Source organism: Pinus tabuliformis, chromosome 7 (genome assembly GCF_031772625.1).
Source record: "Pinus tabuliformis cultivar Carrire ecotype Pingquan chromosome 7, CPIR1, whole genome shotgun sequence".
Lineage (NCBI taxonomy): Eukaryota > Viridiplantae > Streptophyta > Pinopsida > Pinales > Pinaceae > Pinus > Pinus tabuliformis.
Genome location: NC_142293.1, coordinates 1,804,470,171 through 1,804,475,811, shown reverse-complemented (window position 1 = coordinate 1,804,475,811; position 5,641 = coordinate 1,804,470,171).

The following is a 5,641-nucleotide window of genomic DNA, read 5'->3' as shown; positions in this document are numbered from 1 at the left end:
TATTGTTAATTCATGATTTCTGATTTCTATTCATTAAATGATAATTGAGAGAGAATGAAACAAATGGATCTCTTAAGTTAAGAGCCACTTCATCTTTCATACATTGCGAAAGTGAGTTAGAAATTGTTAATATAGCCTTATATTTGTAATTTGTACTTCAAAATTTATCTTCTAAGCTTGGTTATACCTGATATCGATACATCGTGGACTTGCCTCCAAGTTTTACAAACCTGGATTGATAATGAATAGTTGTGTTAATTTGTGTTAATAAATTAACTCAACAATAACTAATTCTAGAATGACATGTAGGGACTCACAATGACAACTCACACACCACATGGAAGCATTACTTCCAACAAAGTGATCATGAAAATCATGAAGATGGCAGCCAATACACCATTCAAACATTCATTACCTTCCTACATACGTAAAATAGTAATTAAACCATGAATATTCAATGATTGAAGCATTCATTCATGAATCATACAAAACCATATATTAAAAATCAACATAACAAACATAGTCATATATGGATAAATTATTATACTTATTTGAGTGAGTTAAAATTGTTGGCAATTGAAGGAGGGACTTCCACTCTCCACCCAACCATAGCCCAGCTACAATATAATATATCTTGCAATTAACAACCCCCAAGTTAGATCCAGAGTCCAAGGGGATGCTTCCAAAGGGAAAATTCACATCAATGGCTTGGTCAAACACACAAGAGATGAATCCCATTGTCTAGGTGGTTCATCGACTAGTCTTTTGATAGTAAGAACTAGAGTGACTCACTTACTCTTTGTGCTTCACATCACAAGGCTTAACCCAAATTACAAAGGGCAGTGTTTAGTTTAGTTTCCGAGGATTGAACCCACTATGAAGTTGGTTAATCAGCCAATTAGAAAGAACTTAGCAAGGACTAAGTTATTCATCAACCTAACTGCAAGCACCTAATGGTTTAACCCAAGGATTGATTCCACTGTGAAGGCGGTTCATTAGCTAGTTAGCAAACACTTAGAAAGCACTAAGTGGTTCATCGGACTAGATACAAGCACCCAGTGTTTTAACCCAAGGATTGATTCCAATACGAAGGTAGTTCATTAGGCAATTAATAAGCACTTATCAAGCACTAAGTGGTTCATCATCCTAACTAAAATATCTTGGTGGTTTAACCCAGGGATTGATTCCAATATGAAGGTGGTTCATGAGTGAGTTAGCAAGCACTTGGCAAGAATTAAGTGATTAATCAACCTAACTAAAAGCACCCAATGGTTTAGCTAGGGATTGATTCCAAATGAAGGTGGTTCATCAACAAGTTAGCAAGCACTAAGTGGTTCATCATCCTAACCATAAGCACATAGTGGTTTAATTCAATCATAAAACTACACACTGGCAACATACATTGACACGGGGATTTCAGTGGCCTCAATCACTATCAAGGTAGTTAACACCCAAATACATAGGGCACTGGCTCAAGGTCATACAACCTTGAAATTTAGAAGGGGAGAAAAAAAATTTAGTTTCATAGGAAGCTTTAAACAATGAATTGTTGAGAAACTTACTTCTCATCCTATAAGTGAAGCAAACCCTGAATTCATTTCAACTATGTGTATATGTAGAATTTCTCTTGTGTCCTTTCGTAAGAGGGAAGGATGAGAATGGGAACTGCTCATTCCAATATTTACTCTTCCTAAACAAATTGTCATCAAATCTTCCAACTCTAGTTCAACCCTAATTGCATCACATTAAAACATGTAAGGTAAAATGGATTTTCTCAGTTGCGAGTGGTTCTGACATTTAATTCAACAAGGTTTGCCTTTCAAAGTTATGCAAGAAAAATAAGCAATGCCCCTTAGAACTCAAATCTATAAGTTGTCCCTTCCTCCAACAGATTTAGTTAAATTTAATTAATAATTGACAACTTCTAAAAACAAAGGTTCAACCAACTATAGTTCCCATGCACTGAAGTCACAATTATGTTGGATGTTACAAAAGTAGGAGTAAAGACAAGGGATATTACAATTTGGATAATATCTAAGAGGCAACTATTTATCCAACATGAGATGTGATGCAATCAACCCCATTGACATAGTTTTGGTGACATTCCCTAAAACTGGAGGAAACCCATAAGATGCTCATTCCCCTCTATCAAAGGCTGGAAGTATGCTCTTACTACAAGAATATTTTCTTATCCAATGAGTTGATACACCCCCCATTTTTTGAACTCACCATTATCAGAATTTACTCTGGTATCCTTGAGTGCAACAAGTGAGATCATGGGTTCAAACCCCATGGTTATGTGGTTCCAACTCTTGTCAAACATTTCACCAGGTCCTTGTTATATGCTTAACACATTGTCCACCCAACCATGGGCATGTGAATTCTTTTGACCAAATGCTTTGTCATCATAGTCCTCCACTGAAATCAATGATCGTGGTCAGGTGATGATGGAGCCTCTTGCTTGTACTCAGTTAGTCAAGATCAGGGCAAAATATCCACTCAAAAATATACATATGAACTAACTATGTTGATTGAAGTCGGAGCTGAATAACCCGAATTACTTGGCTAACCAACAATTGGTTGAGGGTTGGGTACTTGGTTGTTTTTATTTCTTGCAAATAATCTCATAGAGGCCCGACTCGCTCGATGAATTCGTTGTCTATGTTAGAAATGTTGATCACTACTGGGGGGGGGTGAATCAGTAGTGATAATCCTTATATATTTTTTACTTATTTGTATGTTTAGTGAATAAAATCATACATCAATAACATTAGTATATTTGAATGTGAAAGCATCATAAACTCAACACAATAAAATTTCATGAAAAACATCCAAACATGCTTGCACAAATAGACACAAGTATTTCTGGTGGAAACCCTCAAGGGTATAAAAACCACCCTACTGTTGTTGCGTTGCTATGAACTTATATTAATCAAAATATCTTATAAATATGTTTAGTTGGACACTACCCCTGAAACAATTTAGTTGGCCACGACTAGCAAGGAGCCACCACCCATAAAACAATTTTTCTAGTCACCACCAGCAAGGAGCCACTACCCCTGGAACTCTCTCGGGCCACTTTTGTAATATTTCAAACTAGGACCCCAATCATAAAAGAAACAATATTTAGGTCCCTGTACTACTAGTGTAACCCCTTATTGTTATTAGTGCAACCCCCTTATTATATTGTTGTGCCCATGTAGTCCCCATATTGTTATTATTCTGCCCCATAGAAGCCCACTATTGTTTTTATTGTGCCCTTACATTATTATTGGTATGTCGACTCTGATTATATTATGACCCCTTAGACTCCTATATATAGAAATGGGGTATTGTCATTTGTATCATCCAAGAATTGTTCATTTGTGTAATGTAAAGGAGGTTGCCCCCTCAAAGAGGCTGAATTATAAGGCGTTGATATTTATTTTCTATCTTTTTATGAGCTGGTTTCATAACATAAGGTGAGTCATACATTAATACAAAGAGAAGGTTTCATCTTTCAAGAGGTGTGAACAACTCTTCTCTTCCAATCTATCTATGAATGCTTCATATTCCTAGTAAGCTAATATTTACAATTTACCATAATCACAAGGATTAGGTATCTATCATTCCACCCTTGATTCAAATGGGTGTTTGTAAGTCCAAGCATCTTTTTGAAGTTTTCATCTTCCAAATAGTTTGGTGAATATGTTTGCAATTTTCTCACTTGTGTAACAATCTCTCAAACGAGTCTTGGAATATACATGATACCTAACGAGATAGTACTTTGTGTTGATGTGCTTTGATTGATCATGGGATCTAGGATTCTTTTCCAACTTAACTATATATGTATGTAAACCATAAGAGGAGTAGAATTCATCAATTTCCCCTTTAAATATTCATTTCGTCATTTTTTCCTTCAAATATTCAAGTATTTTTCTGGGCCACGCAATCTCCTTTTTTTCTTCTGCACCTGCCACATATTTTGTCTCATTTGACAAATTTGCTATAATTGATTGTTTGTGTAACACTCGCTCCCACCCCTTTGTTATGTCTTAGACTATGGGAGGTGTTACTTATGACTTAAACCAACCTCTAAAGTTTATTATGAATATGGGATTACAAAAAATCATTCTTTCTCAAAGTTTTCAGGAATAAATTATCATGTCACCATTGTGTCTAGCTCATCGAGATATTTCTAGTGATATAATTTTCATCTCAATTTGACTCCTGGATTAAAATTTATGTCCAAATTAAGTTTGTGCAATCACCTAATGCCATGTGACATCCTAGTGTAACCCACATGGAATCCACGTGACTCTTACATGTCCCCACAAAAAGTTTCATGTCATTCTACATCAACCTATACAGGGCCCATATGTTAGGTAGTTCCCCACCGTGAGGTTCCATAATATTTCCACCAAACCAGAAAATCGATAGGTTTATAACGTTAGTGATACCATGTTTCGAACCCCCCCCCCCCGCATTCACTCTTAGTTGACTAAGGGGGTCGCTTGGGTGAAAAAGGACCATTGATTCATCCCATTCCCTTATCATACTCCTTGGAAATAATGCACCATGTGACAAGGGACCCATGGAAAGAAACCTCATATATGACCCACCCCCCTCACCAGGTAGTAAACCCACAATGCACCAAGGGGCTTGAAATGAATAGAGGTCGTTAATCTAACTACTTCACAATCACGTCGTTCGCCGTAGTTAACCCACAATGGACCAAGGGGACCCAAAATGAATATAGGTTATCGATCTAGCCACCTCATAATCACGTTGTACAGAGTAGCCTACTTATTATGAAGGCCAAAATATCGATTCAATGAGTAGTGGGTGGTCTCACCAATTAATGGCCCCAACATACGAGAATGTTTCGGGGAAATTGCTACTCCATATAGCGCTACCACCATCGGGTAATATTCAATGGTTAAATACCACCAAGAAGTAGTGCATAGTTCCATTAATTAATGGGTCTAGTAGACGAACCTTTTCACAGTAGCTACTAACATTGTTCCACTACCATTCCATGTTCCGTGTTATATCACATAGGTGCTACAACGAAAAGCGATGGGTGGTGGTAAGGTTCTGCCTCAACATTAATATGGTTCTGCACTACCTCACCACTGCCATGTGGCATCTACATGGCACTACCATGATACATTGGTGCATGGGTACCACCAGGCCTACTTCGTGTTTCACAATGACCATACATTATATCCAATCATCAACTCTTATTGAAGGCTAACATACCCGAAGCATCTAGAGACCAAATACGAGTGACAATAATAAATGGATAGTCTAGCCAAGAAACATATTCGAGCTAGGGAAGCTTGATAGATTTGGATCAACCCCTAAATTAGACTTTGGAAAAAATTAATTAAACATAAAATTGTTAAACGGTGCCAAACCTTAGCTCCTTAGGAATTAAGCCCTAATTCCAAGGACCAAGGATGCATTTGAGGAAGTTTAGAAGTATTCCTTAAGACCAAGGCATCTTCCCAAAATCTCCAAATTCCTGAGAATGGTTGTCTCAACATAAGCATAGGCTCTCAAGGGTAGTGTGCCATATTGAAACAATGAATCCCAAGATATCACAATTTATTATGGTACTCACAACAACATATAAGTGCGTATAAACCCATAATTTTTT